The sequence below is a fragment of the Papaver somniferum genome, chromosome 8 (genome assembly GCF_003573695.1).
Source record: "Papaver somniferum cultivar HN1 chromosome 8, ASM357369v1, whole genome shotgun sequence".
Classification (NCBI taxonomy): Eukaryota; Viridiplantae; Streptophyta; class Magnoliopsida; order Ranunculales; family Papaveraceae; genus Papaver; species Papaver somniferum.
This window is the reverse complement of record NC_039365.1, coordinates 149,330,160-149,351,404: the sequence shown is the minus strand read 5'-3', so window position 1 is coordinate 149,351,404 and position 21,245 is coordinate 149,330,160. Positions and strand designations below refer to the sequence as shown.

The 21,245-nt window shown below is 45.1% G+C and overlaps 1 pseudogene; it reads left to right on the top strand.

Moving 5' to 3' along the window:
* The first annotated feature begins 314 nt into the window (after window positions 1-314).
* Window positions 315-20,928, top strand: LOC113301806 (annotated as a pseudogene).
* Window positions 20,929-21,245: the final 317 nt, after the last annotated feature.

Genomic DNA, 21,245 nt, shown 5'->3' with positions numbered 1-21,245 from the left:
ACACCAAACCCCGTGGACGTAGGCCTTAGTGCCGAACCACGTAAATTTGTCTTATTTACATTTCTGCATCTTACATTCTGCATTAAACTTCATATGCATTATATTTATACTTGTTTCATGATTTATTTCCTTGCACGAGCATTATTTATGATAATATTCGACTAGACAATGACAAGCCCGAAGGCTTTGAGTCGATGAATTGATATAATCATCCCATTATGTATACGATGTACGATTCTAGAATTAGGACGTATGTGAATATTGTTTGTGAACACTTGGATGGCCTCGTGATTTATGTGTTCACAGTATGTGCTCCAATAATGGGGAAAACAATTGATCATATGTTTATCGATATGGCCAAAGCTAAAGAAATTAGAGTTGATATTGTTGATATTCGATTAGGTTACTTGTCCATTTTCTATCCTCGTCAAGATATTCAAACCTAATTAAAAATTGTACTATGCTAACTCTTTTCACCTACAGGTACTACAGATTCTTTTTTTTTCCTTTTAATTCAGTGGCAATGCATTATTGATTAGTAAGTAATTATACTCATTCTGGAGAAATGTATCCATATTTTCCAAATCAATGACATCATTTTCTTTCATCTGTTTACTGTTTGTATGTAGTACCCAAATTTAATGGTGTAGTGGCACTATCTAGCTTATCTAATGCCGAACTATCGCGCTGCATATACCTCTGGAACTGAGTATCCTTATTATGACCAAAACAAGATTCAAATATGGGATTTTCCTGCACAACACTAAAATATTGCGTTAGAAGAACATCTGCTAGTCACAGTGCTATCTATGTACACATTTCCTCTGCCCGTAATAATAGTAGTAGTACTAGCACTTTGTTTATCATTTCTTTCACCATCTGAATACAACACAACATTCTCTTTTACATTAATACTAGTATCACTACATCTACCAAATCCTTTAGGCTGCAAAACTGATAGACCTTGATTAGCACAATTCCATAAAATACCCATTGTTGACACATAGTCAATCGTGCTCAGAATTTCTGTAGACTTGGGTTCTGAATCGTGCGAATCAGAAATATATTCATTGACAATTTGTTCTAAATTAGAAACATCAATATTACTTTTCAGTTTGTGTACTTTTTGTTGAGCTATTTGGGTTCGAGTCTGTAATTTTTTGGCTAGTTTATTCTTTTAATTCCAACTTTTGTTAATCTGTTTCTGTTATTCTTTGGGAATAAATTTGGTGGTTTAGTGAAAAAAGAAAAATAGTTTAGTAACTGATATAATTATTTTGTTTTACGAAGATCCAAATGGGAAGGTGGTGAGTATGAAGGTTAACATTAGGCTTGAGGTACTTAAAATTGCCATGGAACTGGGAGTTGATTGGATTGATGTTTACCTTCAGGTTAGTAGCAATATTTTCTCTGGCCATTGTGATGTTCATTCTGGATTAATAAATTAAAATATAATGGTTGATACTTTTTGTCTTGAAGGTTGCGCATGAGTTTATTAGTTTGTTAGATGAGAAGACGCGTGGAAATTCTAAAATTATTGTTTCTTTCTCATAACTATCATGCAACTCCTTCAGTTGAAGAAATAGGCGATCTTGTGGCCAGAATACAATCTACTGATGTTGATACAGTGAAGATTGCAACAACTGCTGTGGATGTCACACATGTTGCCCGCATGTTTCAAATAATAGTCCATTCCCAATTAAGCCTACAAATCCTTTATTGGAAAATCTTTAATAGAGGAAAACTTTCTCACTGTCATATGCCTTTCTTCTTACCATTTATAACATTCACCATAGAAAGTGTAATTATAATACACCGCCCAATAGGTTCCAGCTTAACTTGTAAGCACCAGTTTACTTCTCTGTACATGTGCTCTTACACTTAGGTAATCTCCACATATTAGTAACTTTTTTGTTTTTTTTCTCATTGTCAAGATAGGTGCCAACTGCAGTTAATCTCCACTAGTAACTTTTTTGTTTTTTGTCGTTGTCAGGATAGGTGCCAATTGTAGGATCCTATTAGTTCATTTTTCCATACTTTAGCATTTTCTTTAGTGCTTTTACACTTACTCTCACAGATTGATTGTAATTTCAGGTTCCATTTATTGGATTGGTAGACTGAAAAGGGTTTGATGTTGCGGTTACTTTGTCCTAAATATGGTGGATATCTCACTTTTGGTACTCTTGAAGATGGAATAGTATCATCTCCTGGAAACCTACAATCAAGGATTTGTTGGATAAATACAACCTTAGACACATAGGTTCAGATACTAAAGTATTTGGAATGATTGGGAAGCCTGTGGGTCACAGCAAGTGCCCTCTTTTGTTTAATAAAGCCTTTAAGTCTGTTAATTTTAATGGAGTTTATGTGCCTTTTTTTGGTGGATGACCTTGCAAAGTTTTTGGCTACATATGCATCTGCTGATTTTGCTGGATTCAATTGTACGATTCCACATAAGGAAGCTGCACTTAAATGCTGTGATGAGGTTGATCCAATTGCCAAGTTAATCGAAGCTGTTATTACCCTTGTCAGGAGACCAAGAGATGAGAAGTTAATTGGTTGCAACATGGACTATATTAATGCTATTTCTGCCATAGAAGATGGGATGAGAGGTTCAAACAAAATTTACCAGGGAACTGGTTCACCCTTAGCTGGTAAATTATTTGTAGTCGTTGGAGCAGGTGGTGCAGGTAAGGCCCTTGCTTATGGTGCAAAGGAAAAGGGAGCGAGAGTTGTGATAGCCAACCGTACTTATGAGCGCGCCAGAGGACTAGCAGATTTGGTCCGAGGAGATTCAGTTACTCTGGCTCAATTGGAAACTTTCCGTCTAGAGGATGGAATGATTCTTGCAAATACGACTTCTATAGTAATGCAACCGAAAATTGAAGAAACACCTGTGGACACACGAACTACGCGGGGTCTGCGTGCCCGCAATCAATTGTTAAAGTCTAAAGAGATTACGATGGTGATACCCTGATGTGGGTTCATTGGCTTAAAACCCACGGGTTTATCATGGCCTCCTCCAACTTCCCCGTGCGTAGCGATTATGCATGGGGTACAAATATAAAAGGAAAGCAACATATATAAGCAAATGCATGCGGAACTAGATGAATGTAAAGTGCTGAAATGTAAATAAGACCAAGGTTTACGTGGTTCAGCACTAAGGCCTACATCCACGGGGTTTGTTGTTCTACTATATTATTCACGGTTACACGAATAGTTGAATGACTTGGGGTTTACATATTTCTCTCCACTATGGGATTCCTTACCTTTGCTATTCTCTCTCTCTCTCTCCTGATGTTTTTTCGATCCCCTTCCCCCTTTGTGGAGATTGGGTATTTATAAGGTAGGAACGTGGGACCCATCTCTGAAGACCGTTGGAACCTTATCTTCTAGTGTCTTGTGTCCATCACGCAGAGGTCTGCGTTTCCCCCTCGATCCCGCGGAGGCATCTTCGCTCGTTCCATAGGTCGGTCGACACGTGCACTGAGCAGAGTGTTTAATGCGGGTGGTTGAGGGGTCTGCTCGTGTCAGACAAGTGTCTTCTGCCCCTGTCAGTCCGTGTCAGCTGACTTTCTCTCCACCGTTGATCTTGGCTCCTCTTCTGGGGATGAGATAAAGCAACTCCTAGGGGTTTATTTGGTGCTTCGCGACGCATCGTGTTTTGATGTCTTGGCTTGCATGCTTTCCACGTACCTTTCTGTATACACGTGTCCGATAGTGAGATATATGTGTACACAATTTGCCCCTTTTCTTCAGGCTTAACTGACTAATGGGTGCCTTGAAGAAAAACTATCGTCGCACATTCTTCTCACTCCTAATAACTTCTCCTAGATACTTGGGCACGTCTTTTATTCGTGCATTAACTGCTTATGTAACGGGCACGTTTTCCTATTTCTCCCTTAATTTCCTCTTTTCTTTCGGGTATTTTAAGGATAGAGAGGAAATTTAATTTCATTCTTCCTAAACACTCTCTCAGTTCATTCTTCCTTTAAGTTTCCTGCCTGCCTTCATTAAACCTGTGACCTTAAATTCTTTGTCAGTCTTCATTGCACCTGTGATCTTAAATTCTGTCAGTCTTTATTGCACCTGGGATCTTCCCCTGTTTGTTTCTTCTACTTGCTGTTTTTGCCGGTGAGTTTTTCTTTTCTTGATTTCACTGTTTTATGTCGTGTTGATTTGTGAATTTTCTGCTATTGTTGTTCCTTGTTTGTGATGAAGAACTTTTTCTGATGCTTGCATACTAGTTTGCCCCTGTTCTTCATCTTAAATTAAGGCAGCCATTACTTCGAGGGTGGAGTATTGAGATTGTATCCTAATTTTAGGGTTGCTATGTTATCGGGGTTGTATTGCTATGAATGTGTTTTTTGATTTTTGGTTATTGTGTGTAACCTGTTCTTGATTTTATTCTTTCCGCAGCCATGTCTGACCGTCCGCGGCCTACTTATGAGACTCCTGATTCTAGGTTGTCGAGATCTCCTCAGCGTCGAGAGTCTCAAGATGATGTTCGTCGGAGTCGAGTTTCTTCCGGAGCGAGAGCCTCGTCTTCTCGGGAAGAGATTCCTTCGATAATTCCGCCCGGCTCACGGAGAGTCTTGAATCACTCAATGGTGCGTCCTCGTGAAGAGACTCGGAGTACGCAGGCTCCTCCCCGCGCTGTTGCTTTTGACGTTCCTCCTTTACGTTCGTTAGTTCCCGAGCCTCATCTACGGTCTTCTCCAACTTTTAAAGGGAAGAATACAAAGGGCGTAGCTCCTGCGGCTGGATCTTCAAAGAATCCCCCCGTGAAGAGAAAAGCGTCTGAAGCGTTTGTTAGTTCATCCGGCCCCGCCGAGGAGGAAGAGGCTGTTCCCTTGATACGCAGTGTTTCTGTTAGCAGGAAAAAAGTAACCTTTAAGTATATCGATCTTGAAATATTCAAGGAGAAGCATGAGCTCCAAGCCTTCGGGGTTCGTTTTTATGCCCCCGAGGATGATATTACGTATGAGCTGATCTCTAAGTACAAATTCGATGAATTTCACTTGTTAACGACGGTTGGGGCCTTCGAGGCTGGTCTGATGCTGCCGTTGTACAAATCGGGTGATTCCTTCTACTACGACGTGCTCGCTAGTCGTGAGGGTTCTTCCACAAATACTCATAGCCGTTCCGTATCCCAATTATCGGGGAATTATCTCCGCGCCCTGAAGGAATGCTATCTGCGGAGTAAGGGGGAAACGTCGATGACCTGCTACGTCCCCAATCCCTTGGAGAAGGAATGGTACACTCCTGAAAATTTCAATAACTCCTTCGGTGATTACGTCAATAGCAGGAATCGCAAGCCGTGGAGTGTCAGCCTTCGGAATCTTCCTGCTCCTCGAGGCGAGATTCGTCTGTTAAATGAGGTCAGCGATGCCAAGCTGAAGTATGTTCCTGGCACGGAGGCGTCCAATCGTCGGAAACTCTTCCCCGCGCGAGAAAGGATCAAGCGCGATCATGACTACGAGTGGCACGCCACTGTCATTGAGATAGTAGGTCCGTGGGCTTACGGTTGGATTCCCGGTTCCCGCGGATGGCGGCCAACCGAGAATAGTAAGCCGCGCGAACCTCCTCCCGCTCGCTATGGAGATTTCTGCCCCTGGCGTCTGAACTTTGCGGGCATGAATTTTCCTTATGCCCTGGATGTCGTAGAGGGAGACGAGGAGGATGGTTCCGGTGCTATACTCCCATCGAAGAATATCTCAGCTGCTCAGGTACGCAGATTCTAGTTGTGTTTCGTTTTTATAACTTCCATCGGACGGGAAGAATAATTCCTTTGTGGTGTCGGTTTTAGGTATTGAAGAAGAAAAAGATTAGGCCGAAGCAGTCTTCTACTATGGTGGTGGGCGAGGTTGAGGCCCAAGAAGAAGTTACTAGTCCTGTGAACGAAGAGTTTGCTGAGGACGAGATTACAGATGGGGAGGAACGTACTGGTACCTCCCCTATCAATGCCGAAGAAGAGGTCTTCGCTGGTCCCGTCGGTGATGAAGGAAGGAACAAGGGTGTAGTGGCGGATGATGTTGTCATCGAGGATGTTTCCGTCCCTGCTGGTGATGTCATGGATACCCTCCCCACTTCTCAAGAATTTTCTTTCGATCGGATGTATTCCACGGGGGAGTTCTTTGACGAAGCCCTCGATTTTCCCGAGGACTTCTCTTTACTTTCCCCTAATGACGATTGGGATGTTCTTGGTGGTGATGGTAATGGTGATGCTGCTGTAGAAGGTGTTGGTGCGGAGGAGCCTGCTGTGCATGTAGGCGCGGGAGAACATGCCAACGTTCATGCTGAGGGGGTCGAGTCGGTCAAAGGAAAATCTGTTGTTGACGCGCCCGCCGATAGTCTTCCCCAGTCGCCGATGTCTGAGGGTGAGGATGCCATCATGAGTTGGTTTAAGGAGAAGAATCTTCTGTTTGTCTCTCATCCTGCTCCTGTGGTTGTTGGGGAAAAGGAATCAACCGCGTATACCCGTCGCATGATGGAGATGTCTTCGGAGGCGCAGGTGTCTGAAGCCTGGGGAAAAAGGTTGACCGTTCCCGAAGCTACCCTCGTGCCGGAGCCTCCTACTTTTGTTGCCGATATGATGGCTATTGCCGACGGGTATCAATATGGCTTCCCGCAACAGCGTGTGCTGGAGGTAAATTTTCGTAAATGCTTGTTCGTGAGAATAGGACGCTTCGGTTGAATAATGTTTTGTCATTTTGATGTGTAGATGATGAGGAGCGAGCATTGCAACCACGTGCTATATCGGTTCTTTAAAGCAAAATCTCTGAAGCTCGAGGCTAAGCTTCGTCATCGGGAAAAGGAATTATCTGCGGCGGAGGTGGAAATAGAAGAGCTGAAGAAAAGCCTTAAGGAGAAAGAAAAACTGGGTGAAGCAGAGGCCGATCTTCGTTCAGAACTTATTGCAGTGCGCGCTGAGTTAGAGCAAACTCGTAGCCAAGTTTCCACTTTCACAGGTTTGGTTCTTTTCCCTCGCCGTATGTCGTCATTCTTTTATCTCTTAGTTGTTCTGTCTGAGTCTCCCCACCCTATGTCCAGTGGGTGGCATCCCCGAGCTGGTATGGCTTCGAAACGAGAGAGCTCGGCAAAGATCTCGTATTAGAGATTTGGTTGAGAAGATTAAGAGTGAGGCTAGGAAATGGGATGCTCGGGCTGAAGTATGGCGCGCGCGGCATGTTCAGATGGTCGACATGCAAAATCTGTACAACCATGATCGTGCTTTATTTAATGGCACACTGCTGTGGACCAGTGATAATCTGCGGGAAGCCCGCGAGCGTACTTCCTTGTTGGAATCTAGGATTCAGCTATTGGAAGAAGAATTACAGACGGCGCGGTCCATTCCTCTTTCAGGGGTCCAAGATAATATGCTTGGTCTTGCCAGGGAACGAGATGATGCTCGTGCTGAAGTCTATGCTCTCAGCAATGCTCTTTCCGCGTCTCGTGCCGATGTAGCCCGTCTTGCTGAGTCTGAGAGGAATCTTGAAGTGTGCATGTATAGACTCAGCAAAGGGGTCTCAGAGATAAATAAAGAGGTCGACCACCTTCGTCATGTGGACTCGATGAAGCAGGTAGAATTAGATGCCTGTCAATTTACTCTCACCAACCTTCAACTAGACAATAAGAAATTATCCGCGGAATATGATCATCTTGATGAAGCGCGAGATGCGGTTGTTAATGAATATGAAGAGGCTTCGGCTTGTGTCGAAGGTATAATCCCAATTCATCGAGTGTGATCTTGTTTGTTTTCTACGCTAACTCCGTGGTGTTGTCTTTTTCAGGGCTCGAGGAACGCCTTCGCGTCACAAATGAAGAACTTGAAAAGGCTCAATCTTCCTTAGCACAGCAAGAGGAACAAACCAATCCCTGTTTCTAGCGCCAAATTGTGGACACACGAACTACGCGGGGTCCGAATGCCCGCAATCAATTGTTAAAGTCTAAAGAGATTACGATGGTGATACCCTGATGTGGGTTCATTGGCTCAAAACCCACGGGTTTATCATGGCCTCCTCCAACTTCCCCGTGCGTAGCGATTATGCATGGGGTACAAATATAAAAGGAAAGCAACATATATAAGCAAATGCATGCGGAACTAGATGAATGTAAAGTGCTGAAATGTAAATAAGACCAAGGTTTACGTGGTTCAGCACTAAGGCCTACATCCACGGGGTTTGTTGTTCTACTATATTATTCACGGTTACACGAATAGTTGAATGACTTGGGGTTTACATATTTCTCTCCACTATGGGATTCCTTACCTTTGCTATTCTCTCTCTCTCTCTCTCCTGATGTTTTTTCGATCCCCCTCCCCCTTTGTGGAGATTGGGTATTTATAAGGTAGGAACGTGGGACCCATCTCTGAAGACCGTTGGAACCTTATCTTCTAGTGTCTTGTGTCCATCACGCAGAGGTCTGCGTTTCCCCTCGATCCCGCGGAGGCATCTTCGCTCGTTCCATAGGTCGGTCGACACGTGCACTGAGCAGAGTGTTTAATGCGGGTGGTTGAGGGGTCTGCTCGTGTCAGACAAGTGTCTTCTGCCCCTGTCAGTCCGTGTCAACTGACTTTCTCTCCACCGTTGATCTTATCTCCTCTTCTGGGGATGAGATAAAGCAACTCCTAGGGGTTTATTTGGTGCTTCGCGACGCATCGTGTTTTGATGTCTTGGCTTGCATGCTTTCCACGTACCTTTCTGTATACACGTGTCCGATAGTGAGATATATGTGTACACAATTTGCCCCTTTTCTTCAGGCTTAACTGACTAATGGGTGCCTTGAAGAAAAACTATCGTCGCACATTCTTCTCACTCCTAATAACTTCTCCTAGATACTTGGGCACGTCTTTTATTCGTGCATTAACTGCTTATGTAACGGGCACGTTTTCCTATTTCTCCCTTAATTTCCTCTTTTCTTTCGGGTATTTTAAGGATAGAGAGGAAATTTAATTTCATTCTTCCTAAACACTCTCTCAGTTCATTCTTCCTTTAAGTTTCCTGCCTGCCTTCATTAAACCTGTGACCTTAAATTCTTTGTCAGTCTTCATTGCACCTGTGATCTTAAATTCTGTCAGTCTTTATTGCACCTGGGATCTTCCCCTGTTCGTTTCTTCTACTTGCTGTTTTTGCCGGTGAGTTTTTCTTTTCTTGATTTCACTGTTTTATGTCGTGTTGATTTGTGAATTTTCTGCTATTGTTGTTCCTTGTTTGTGATGAAGAACTTTTTCTGATGCTTGCATACTAGTTTGCCCCTGTTCTTCATCTTAAATTAAGGCAGCCATTACTTCGAGGGTGGAGTATTGAGATTGTATCCTAATTTTAGGGTTGCTATGTTATCGGGGTTGTATTGCTATGAATGTGTTTTTTGATTTTTGGTTGTGTGTAACCTGTTCTTGATTTTATTCTTTCCGCAGCCGTGTCTGACCGTCCGCGGCCTACTTATGAGACTCCTGATTCTAGGTTGTCGAGATCTCCTCAGCGTCGAGAGTCTCAAGATGATGTTCGTCGGAGTCGAGTTTCTTCCGGAGCGAGAGCCTCGTCTTCTCGGGAAGAGATTCCTTCGATAATTCCGTCCGGCTCACGGAGAGTCTTGAATCACTCAATGGTGCGTCCTCGTGAAGAGACTCGGAGTACGCAGGCTCCTCCCCGCGCTGTTGCTTTTGACGTTCCTCCTTTACGTTCGTTAGTGCCCGAGCCTCATCTACGGTCTTCTCCAACTTTTAAAGGGAAGAATACAAAGGGCGTAGCTCCTGCGGCTGGATCTTCAAAGAATCCCCCCGTGAAGAGAAAAGCGTCTGAAGCGTTTGTTAGTTCATCCGGCCCCGCCGAGGAGGAAGAGGCTGCTCCCTTGATACGCAGTGTTTCTGTTAGCAGGAGAAAAGTAACCTTCAAGCATATCGATCTTGAAATATTCAAGGAGAAGCATGAGCTCCAAGCCTTCGGGGTTCGTTTTTATGCCCCCGAGGATGATATTACGTATGAGCTGATCTCTAAGTACAAATTCGATGAATTTCACTTGTTAACGACGGTTGGGTCCTTCGAGGCTGGTCTGATGCTGCCGTTGTACAAATCGGGTGATTCCTTCTACTACGACGTGCTCGCTAGTCGTGAGGGTTCTTCCACAAATACTCATAGCCGTTCCGTATCCCAATTATCGGGGAATTATCTCCGCGCCCTGAAGGAATGCTATCTGCGGAGTAAGGGGGAAACGTCGATGACCTGCTACGTCCCCAATCCCTTGGAGAAGGAATGGTACACTCCTGAAAATTTCAATAACTCCTTCGGTGATTACGTCAATAGCAGGAATCGCAAGCCGTGGAGTGTCAGCCTTCGGAATCTTCCTGCTCCTCGAGGCGAGATTCGTCTGTTAAATGAGGTCAGTGATGCCAAGCTGAAGTATGTTCCTGGCACGGAGGCCTCCAATCGTCGGAAACTCTTCCCCGCGCGAGAAAGGATCAAGCGCGATCATGACTACGAGTGGCACGCCACTGTCATTGAGATAGTAGGTCCGTGGGCTTACGGTTGGATTCCCGGTTCCCGCGGATGGCGGCCAACCGAGAATAGTAAGCCGCGCGAATCTCCTCCCGCTCGCTATGGATATTTCTGCCCCTGGCGTCTGAACTTTGCGGGCATGAATTTTCCTTATGCCCTGGATGTCGTAGAGGGAGACGAGGAGGATGGTTCCGGTGCTATACTCCCATCGAAGAATATCTCAGCTGCTCAGGTACGCAGATTCTAGTTGTGTTTCGTTTTTATAACTTCCATCGGACGGGAAGAATAATTCCTTTGTGGTGTCGGTTTTAGGTATTGAAGAAGAAAAAGATTAGGCCGAAGCAGTCTTCTACTATGGTGGTGGGCGAGGTTGAGGCCCAAGAAGAAGTTACTAGTCCTGTGAACGAAGAGTTTGCTGAGGACGAGATTACAGATGGGGAGGAACGTACTGGTACCTCCCCTATCAATGCCGAAGAAGAGGTCTTCGCTGGTCCCGTCGGTGATGAAGGAAGGAACAAGGGTGTAGTGGCGGATGATGTTGTCATCGAGGATGTTTCCGTCCCTGCTGGTGATGTCATGGATACCCTCCCCACTTCTCAAGAATTTTCTTTCGATCGGATGTATTCCACGGGGGAGTTCTTTGACGAAGCCCTCGATTTTCCCGAGGACTTCTCTTTACTTTCCCCTAATGACGATTGGGATGTTCTTGGTGGTGATGGTAATGGTGATGCTGCTGTAGAAGGTGTTGGTGCGGAGGAGCCTGCTGTGCATGTAGGCGCGGGAGAACATGCCAACGTTCATGCTGAGGGGGTCGAGTCGGTCAAAGGAAAATTTGTTGTTGACGCGCCCGCCGATAGTCTTCCCCAGTCGCCGATGTCTGAGGGTGAGGATGCCATCATGAGTTGGTTTAAGGAGAAGAATCTTCTGTTTGTCTCTCATCCTGCTCCTGTGGTTGTTGGGGAAAAGGAATCAACCGCGTATACCCGTCGCATGATGGAGATGTCTTCGGAGGCGCAGGTGTCTGAAGCCTGGGGAAAAAGGTTGACCGTTCCCGAAGCTACCCTCGTGCCGGAGCCTCCTACTTCTGTTGCCGATATGATGGCTATTGCCGACGGGTATCAATATGGCTTCCCGCAACAGCGTGTGCTGGAGGTAAATTTTCGTACATGCTTGTTCGTGAGAATAGGACGCTTCGGTTGAATAATGTTTTGTCATTTTGATGTGTAGATGATGAGGAGCGAGCATTGCAACCACGTGCTATATCGGTTCTTTAAAGCAAAATCTCTGAAGCTCGAGGCTAAGCTTCGTCATCGGGAAAAGGAATTATCTGCGGCGGAGGTGGAAATAGAAGAGCTGAAGAAAAGCCTTAAGGAGAAAGAAAAACTGGGTGAAGCAGAGGCCGATCTTCGTTCAGAACTTATTGCAGTGCGCGCTGAGTTAGAGCAAACTCGTAGCCAAGTTTCCACTTTCACAGGTTTGGTTCTTTTCCCTCGCCGTATGTCGTCATTCTTTTATCTCTTAGTTGTTCTGTCTGAGTATCCCCACCCTATGTCCAGTGGGTGGCATCCCCGAGCTGGTATGGCTTCGAAACGAAAGAGCTCGGCAAAGATCTCGTATTAGAGATTTGGTTGAGAAGATTAAGAGTGAGGCTAGGAAATGGGATGCTCGGGCTGAAGTATGGCGCGCGCGGCATGTTCAGATGGTCGACATGCAAAATCTGTACAACCATGATCGTGCTTTATTTAATGGCACACTGCTGTGGACCAGTGATAATCTGCGGGAAGCCCGCGAGCGTACTTCCTTGTTGGAATCTAGGATTCAGCTATTGGAAGAAGAATTACAGACGGCGCGGTCCATTCCTCTTTCAGGGGTCCAAGATAATATGCTTGGTCTTGCCAGGGAACGAGATGATGCTCGTGCTGAAGTCTATGCTCTCAGCAATGCTCTTTCCGCGTCTCGTGCCGATGTAGCCCGTCTTGCTGAGTCTGAGAGGAATCTTGAAGTGTGCATGTATAGACTCAGCAAAGGGGTCTCAGAGATGAATAAAGAGGTCGACCACCTTCGTCATGTGGACTCGATGAAGCAGGTAGAATTAGATGCCTGTAAATTTACTCTCACCAACCTTCAACTAGACTATAAGAAATTATCTGCGGAATATGATCATCTTGATGAAGCGCGAGATGCGGTTGTTAATGAATATGAAGAGGCTTCGGCTTGTGTCGAAGGTATAATCCCAATTCATCGAGTGTGATCTTGTTTGTTTTCTACGCTAACTCCGTGGTGTTGTCTTTTTCAGGGCTCGAAAAACGCCTTCGCGTCACAAATGAAGAACTTGAAAAGGCTCAATCTTCCTTAGCACAGCAAGAGGAACAAACCAATCACTTCAAGACTTTAGCAGCCACCCGCGAGGAGGCCGTTGGTGCTGCTTCCAGAGAAGTGAATCGGCTATCCTCGTTATTATCCCAAGCCCAACAGCGGACAACAGTTATTAAACATAAGGCTCGTTGTCAATTGGCTGAGGAGACGAACAAGATGCTGGAGAGGATAGAGCTTGGCCTACGGAATGAACATGGTCTCGTGAAGAACTACCCTCGTCGTCCCGTTCCTGCTGCATTGCCCAGCTCCTCGGGCCCCTCTTCTGGTGGGAGCGTCCCATCAAGTCTTCGGAAAAATCCTGACGACGGGACCGCCACCTAGGTAGAGATGGCAGCGTTCTGTAGGGTCCGCGGCATAATTGTGCTTTTTGTAACGATGTAAAAGGAATGTTTTTTGATTGTGTATCCTTGGCTTTGGCCGTTCACTTCTTGTAATCACCCTTTATGAAATGAATCCTCTTCTTGATATACCTACAATGTTTTTGTATTTTAAGTTTGTGAAAAATCAAAACAAAAGTTAAGTGTTTTTGAGTGCGATACGAAAGGAAGGTACCTTCGTGATCGTCTTGAGACCTGTCACCCCGCTGGAAAATCCTGGGCCAGAGGATTCCCAGACGGTGGGGGCCGGGGCAACGTTCTAGGATATGGGGCGTAAAATATGTACGCACCCATTCTGTCGACCCGTTTCCTTAAGATTGGTTGGGTATCTCTTTCTGCTGGGTGCCTTCCCCCTGGTCCTACACTTATGGATACTGATGGGGAAGACCTGAGAGATTGTAGATTAACTACTTTCCCCAATATTGTAGGTAGATTCCACAGACTTGATAATTTGAAAGCTTGTTTAATTGATAAGTTGAGGTCTGCAATTCCTCTTCCAGAGATAGAAACATGTTGGGCGGGGAGGCTCCTTTCTTCTTCTGGTATATTCCCAGCAGATTCAAATCTGCGTTGCTTCTATGGGAAGTATGGTTTGAGCCATTTAGCATTCCAAGGATGCCGGAGGACCTCACCTTTTAGATTACGAAGGTAGTAAGAACCATTACCCGCAATGTCGTGGATCATAAACGGTCCTCCCCATGTAGGTGCTAACTTTCCCCATTTCTTTTCTTGCTGATATCGTGGGATTGTTCTCAACACATACTGTCCCTCTACAAAATTTCGTAGCTTTACCTTTTTGTTGTACTCCCTTGCTAGTCTTCGTTGATAATTTTCCATCTTTTGCAATGCTACTTCCCTTCTTCCCTCCAAGTCGTCCAACCTTTCTAACATCATATCTGTTGTTAGGTTTTTCTCCCAGGCTTCAGTCTTCGTGGTTGGCATGAGGATTTCCGTAGGTATGACTGCTTCAGCTCCATAAGTAAGAAGAAACGGGGATTCCCCGGTAGCGGACCTTCGTGTTGTCCTGTATGCCCACAAGACATTGTGCAGTTTTTCGCACCATCTTCCCTTATGCTCGTCTAATTGTTTTTTGAGTATAAGGGCGAGGGTCTTGTTGGTAGCTTCCGCTTGTCCGTTGCTTTGAGGGTATAAGGGGGTGGACTTGTTTTCTTATTTTAAAGGTGTCGAAGAGCATGTCTATATTTTTTCCCTGTAATTGCTTGCCGTTATCAGACACAATTTCAGCAGGTATACCAAATCTGCAAATGATGTTCTGGAATATGAAAGTGAACACATCCGCGTCTCTAATCCTGGCCAAGGCCTTAGCCTCCACACATTTACTGAAGTAGTCCGTGGCTACTATCAAAAATCGTCTCTTCCTGGATCCTTCGATGAAAGGCCCGACGATGTCTACTCCCCATTTTGCAAATGGCCACGGGCTATCGACAGAGTTTAACAATGTTGCCGGCGCGTGGATTTTTTTCGCGAAGCGCTGACATTCTTCGCATCGTCGGGACATCCTCGCAGCATCTTGTATCATGGTCGGCCAGTAATATCCTTGCGTTTTTTCCTTGTCAGCTAGTGATCTCATACCGCTATGATTCCCTGCGTCACCATAATGGATATCCGTTAGAATTCGATGCCCTTCTTTTCGGGATAAGCAGCGTAGTAATGGTCCGAGGAAAGATTTTCTATACAGGACCCCGTCCCGAAGATCGTATCTTCCCACTTTGGAGAGCGTCTTTCTAGCTTGCTTCCGATCCGCAGGTAGGCTTCCTTTGTCGAGGAATGCATGTATTGTCACCCTCCAGTCATCTTCATTGCTGAAATCTTCGTCTTGATTTGCTTTTGACAAGATTTCTTCATCAAAGTCGTTATGGATGTCTTCTCCTTCTTGGTCTTCAATATATTCTTCCATCGTATCTTGATTGGTAGCGAAGGATAATTGAGATGCAATCGAAGGCTCGTATACCCTTGCTATTTTAATACCTTCGGCATTTTTATCCCTCAACATGGATGATATGTATGCTAGGGCATCCGCATGCCTGAGGTCCCTTCTGCATAAGTGCCGGAACTTAATGTTCGGGATTTGTGAAGCCAATGTTTGGACCAATTCCATGTAAGCTGAAAGGGTGTCATCGTACACATTATATTCGAGCGCGATTTGCCGTATGACCAGCTGCGAATCACTTGTCAGCCTTACATCGGTTACCCCCATCTCTATTATTATACGTAGGGCATGTATGACAGCTTCGTATTCAACAATGTTATTGGTATGCTCTTTGAATTCCAATCTAAGTGCCTGTATGATCCTTTCTCCAGTTGGGGTGATGATGACAATGCCTATTCCTGCCCCTTCCTTATTTTTAGATCCGTCGACGAAGACTTCCCATTGTCTATGACTCGTAGGTTCGAGGATATCCATTGGATCCTTGATTGCTTCCTCGGCTTCTGGTATTCCCTTGATCTCTTCGTCGTTGTCTAGAGGGAGGTCTGCTAAGAAATCTGCCAGAAATTGGGACTTCTGAGAATGTTGAATTTCATGAATGATGTTGAATTGGTCCAGATGGGTGTTCCATTTGGCTATTCGGCCCACTTTTCCTGTGCTTTTGAGGACTGCTTCCAATGGTGCTCTGCATGGTACCCTGACGAAGTGAGTTAGGAAGTAGGTTCTCAGTTTTTGGGTAGCCCATACCAGTGCGAGGATGAGTTGTTCAATCTTAGTATAATTTCTTTCCGCGGGATTGAGTGTCTTGCTGACGTAATAGATAGGCTGTTCTATCTTTGTATTGGTTTTGACTAATACCGCGCTGACTGCGTCCTCCGTTGCTGCTATGTACAATGCCAAAACTTCGTCAGGGTCAGGTTTCTGCAGGATAGGGATCGAAGCTAGATGTTCTTTGATCTTTTGGAATGCTTCCTCGCAATCGGCGGTCCATTCGAACCTGCTCCCTTTCTTAAGAATATTGAAGAAATGTTTGCACTTGTCCGAAGACCGTGCAATAAATCTGCCTAACGCTGCTATGGACCCATTGAGCTTCTGTACTTCCTTTAGATTCTTTGGTGACGACATCTCTACTATGGCTTGAATCTTAGCTGGGTCTACCTCGATGCCCCTTTTCGTCACCAGATAACCGAGGAACTTCCCTGAGGTGACACCGAAAGTACATTTCTCCGGATTTACTTTCATGTGATGCTGTCTCATTGCATTGAAAATATTCCTCAGGTCCTGGTGGTGATTTTTACGCAGCTTGCTTTTGACGAGCATGTCGTCCACGTAGACTTCTAGGGTTCCTCCAATCCATGGTTTGAAGATAGCATCGACCATCCTTTGGTATGTTGCCCCTGCGTTTCGGAGCCCGAAAGGCATTCTGGTATAGCAATAAAGGCCATGTGGTGTATAGAATGCTGTGTGTTGCTGATCTTCTTCTGCCAGGGCTACTTGGTTGTAACCAGAGTATCCGTCCATAAACGACAGCGCCTCGTACCCTTCAACTGCTTCAACCAGTTGATCTATGCTTGGCAGGGGATAGCTGTCCTTTGGACACGCCTTGTTGAGATTGGTAAAGTCGATGCATATTCTAACCCCTCCATTTTTCTTAGGAACAATGACCATGTTGGATATCCAGGTAGGATACTTGACTTCCTTGATAAATCCTGCGTCTAGTAGCTTCCGAAGTTCTGTTTCTACCGCCTCATGATATTCTGGAGCCACTTTTCGTATTTTCTGCCTGAACGGGGGTGTGCCCTGTTTGATGCGTAGTTCATGTTGGATTACTTTTGGGTCGATCCCTGGCATATCTCCTAACTTCCAGGCGAACACATCCGCATATTCCTTAAGTAATTTGGTTAAGGAATGTTCTCTCCCTTCGCCCATGATGGTCCCGATTTTGACCCTCTTCGGGTCTTCTTCCGTTCCTATGTTGATTTCCTTAGTGGGTTCCACGGGTGTGAACATAGGCCTTGGGTTTCCGAGGACTGGGGCGCTCTTTAATTGCTATTTGGCGTGTTTCTGCTCTTTGTTGATTGTTGAGGTACTTGTTTCCGAGCCTCGGACATTACCCTCTTTCGTCAAGCCTTTTCCTGTGGTTTCCTTAAGGAATAGTTCCACGGCTTTCTCTTGCGTGGTTTCTTGATTTCTTACTCTTCGGATTTTTCGTTGTTCTTCTTGCTCGTTGTTGATATGATCCTGAGTGGCCTGGCATTCTCGTGTAGCGATTCGATCTCCCTTGATCTCCATAATTCCCTCGGGTGTTGGAAATCTGAGGTACTGGTGGTATGTTGCCGCAACTCCTTTGAGCTTGTGTACCCACTGTCGTCCAATAATGGCGTTGTAGGGGGAAGGGGTATCCACCACACTGAATCGGGTATCCAGTTTCATGGGCCCTGCGTTAACCTGTAACACAATGTCTCCCAAGGGCTTTGTGGCCGCTCCATTGAATCCGTAGATGGTGTGATAAGAGGTCATCAACTGTTCATCGTGGAGCTTCATCCGCTTGAATGCGTCATAGAATAGGACATTCACAGAGCTTCCCCCGTCTATGAGGATCTTTTTGAGGTTACATCCCGCTATTGGTAATGTCAGGACCAAGGGATCGTTATGGTCTTCCATATCTTCTTCGATATCCTCGGCATCGAAGATGACAGGTAATTCCATCCATTTTTCATGTTCGTCCACTGTTATCCCATCGACCTTATATAACTCGCAGCGATCTTCGAATTGCTTCCGTAACCTTTTTTCCAATCTGTGCTGTGAGCGAGGGTCCTGTGGCTTCGGAACACGAGATGGTGTTGATTGTTCGGTTTTCTTCCGGAAGTTGGACTGGTTTGGTTCGTTTGGATCTGTCCTCGGTAACCTCCTTCCGTATGTAATGTTTGAGCTCTCCCGCATCAATTAATTTTTGGATCATTATTTTAAGGTTCTTGCATTTTTCGGTCTGGTGTCCGTTGAAACAGTGATACTCACAGTAATCTTTAGACTTCTCGGATCTTGGGGGCTGCTTTCCCTTAGACCATGGCCATTCTAAGTTTTCCCTCCCTTTGATCTCCCGCAGGATACGAGCACAGCTAGCGTTGAGTTTCGTGTAAACTTGGTCTTCGAATTTTCGGTCGCCTGTTCTTCGTTCATCCCTCCGTTCCTTTATATCTTCGTGAGGTCTCTCATCTGAGGAACCCCTTTTGGCCCCATTGGTTTGTTCTGCTGAATTGGTGCGGTGAGACCTCTGCGGATATGCCCTCGGGTTTTCCCGTTGAATTTCTTCAAGTCGAGCGTGCTTCTCGATAATTATTCGGAGATCGCCTTCTGTCTTGGGCACGCTCCCGTGAATTTCAACAAATAGGGGACTCATTCGGTCCAAGCCCCACTTATAGCAATTGATGCTTACCACTGGGTCCACGCTTCCTATGGCTTGGCAGATCCTATGCCATCTGTTTGTGTATTCCCTCGTGGTTTCCTTGTAGCCGATTGCTAGTGAAAAAAGCTTATCCATCCCCGTGTTTACAGTCTTGTTGTACATGTATGTTCTTAAGAATTTCTCTGCCAGTTGGTCGTATGAGTGTATGGAGTTTGGTGGCAGATTATCAAACCATGATAACGCCGATCCCTTCAAACTTGACGGGAACTATCTACAGAGTACGGCGTCGTTCTGTCCCCATCTCGCTAGGACGCGGTTGTAGTACCGAACATGTGCAGCAGGGTCGCTGGACCCATCATAGCATTCGAACGTCGGGACAGGGCATTCCAAAGGTATGGTTTGATTCTGGTTATTTGTTAGCGGCATTCCAAAGGTTAGCAGATGCGCGGGTTGGAATGTTCTGGATTCATCCACCCTTTCCCTTGGTTGGTTAAGTTGACTCATGGCGAAGGTATTGCTAGCCTCCGCAGCCTTCGGGACTACCGCGGCTTCCCCGTATTTTATCGTTGCTGCTCTGAGAGCCGCCATTGCAACAGAATTAGTGTTCATGGGTGAAGTGATTTCAGTGGTATCCTGCCTTCGATTGGTCATTTTAGTTTTATCTCCTTTCTGCTTGCTTCGGGTGATGATCGGGGTTGTCCGGGGTGTTTCTTTTGACAAAGCTTTGGATTTTCCTGCTTCCTGCGTCTTCTCCATCACGTGCCTTTTTGTTGACGAAATCTAGCGTAAACTCGCCTTCTTTACTCACAACACGTTCTCTCTGTATAAATTTATTCAAACAGAAACGGGAATATCCGCGTGAAGCGGGTTAGTTGTCGAAATACAATTTTTCAAAAGCGGGTTTATTAAAGGCGATCTTTAGTATATATATAAAAAAAAACTATGAAAATTGTAAATCCGACGGATTAGGACAATAACCCATGCTTGGAACACTAACTCTTATCGAAGGCAAAAAGTGGGTTTTTGAATATAATACTGTTGACGAATGATCTATACAGTCAGAGCTGATAAAATCGGAGCAATCGTATGCCAAATTAGAATGAAATCACAGGAAAAGATAAATCTTTTACCGGGACGAAGTCCCTGTTTCTAGCGCCAAATTTTGGACACACGAACTACGCGGGGTCTGCGTGCCCGCAATCAATTGTTAAAGTCTAAAGAGATTACGATGGTGATACCCTGATGTGGGTTCATTGGCTCAAAACCCACGGGTTTATCATGGCCTCCTCCAACTTCCCCGTGCGTAGCGATTATGCATGGGGTACAAATATAAAAGGAAAGCAACATATATAAGCAAATGCATGCGGAACTAGATGAATGTAAAGTGCTGAAATGTAAATAAGACCAAGGTTTACGTGGTTCAGCACTAAGGCCTACATCCACGGGGTTTGTTGTTCTACTATATTATTCACGGTTACACGAATAGTTGAATGACTTGGGGTTTACATATTTCTCTCCACTATGGGATTCCTTACCTTTGCTATTCTCTCTCTCTCTCTCTCTCTCTCTCCTGATGTTTTTTCGATCCCCTTCCCCCTTTGTGGAGATTGGGTATTTATAAGGTAGGAACGTGGGACCCATCTCTAAAGACCGTTGGAACCTTATCTTCTAGTGTCTTGTGTCCATCACGCAGAGGTCTGCGTTTCCCCCTCGATCCCGCGGAGGCATCTTCGCTCGTTCCATAGGTCGGTCGACACGTGCACTGAGCAGAGTGTTTAATGCGGGTGGTTGAGGGGTCTGCTCGTGTCAGACAAGTGTCTTCTGCCCCTGTCAGTCCGTGTCAGCTGACTTTCTCTCCACCGTTGATCTTGGCTCCTCTTCTGGGGATGAGATAAAGCAACTCCTAGGGGTTTATTTGGTGCTTCGCGACGCATCGTGTTTTGATGTCTTGGCTTGCATGCTTTCCACGTACCTTTCTGTATACACGTGTCCGATAGTGAGATATATGTGTACACAACACCCATACCAAAGCAAGCACTGAGTGCTTATGCACTGGTTTTTGATGCCGCCTACTCTCCAAAAATGACAAGACTCTTGCTGGAAGCAGAAGAATCTTGAGCTACAGTTGTTACCGGGGTAGAGATGTTCATCGGGCAGGCATATGAACAATGTGAAAGGTTCACTGGTTTTCCAGGTGAATAACCATTCTCCTCTCATCCTTTTGTTTTTCTACCCTTTCCTATTAATCTTAGTCCTGACACTTGTATTATTCTTATTTCTGCAGCGCGTAAGGAGCTGTTTAGGGAAACCATGTCTAAACTATAATTAATAAGTTGATCTGGTTATTACGCTCTCGGCCTATTTTACATCCCCAAATTTCATTTTATGAGATTGGTTTTGAATAAAACTGCTACCCAATTGATATCTAGAGTTGTTACAGCAATGTGCGTCTGTACTGTTATAATACAGATCGATTAACCCCAACCCATGGGATATTTTTGCAAGTGTTTATATTTTTGTTGTAGTTTAGAGATTCTTTAAAATGTTGTGTTCCCAAACGACCCAAACTAACTTCTGAATTGATCTCCTAGTCCTATACAACATCACCTACTATTATGAACTGGTAACCGGCACCAGGGGAT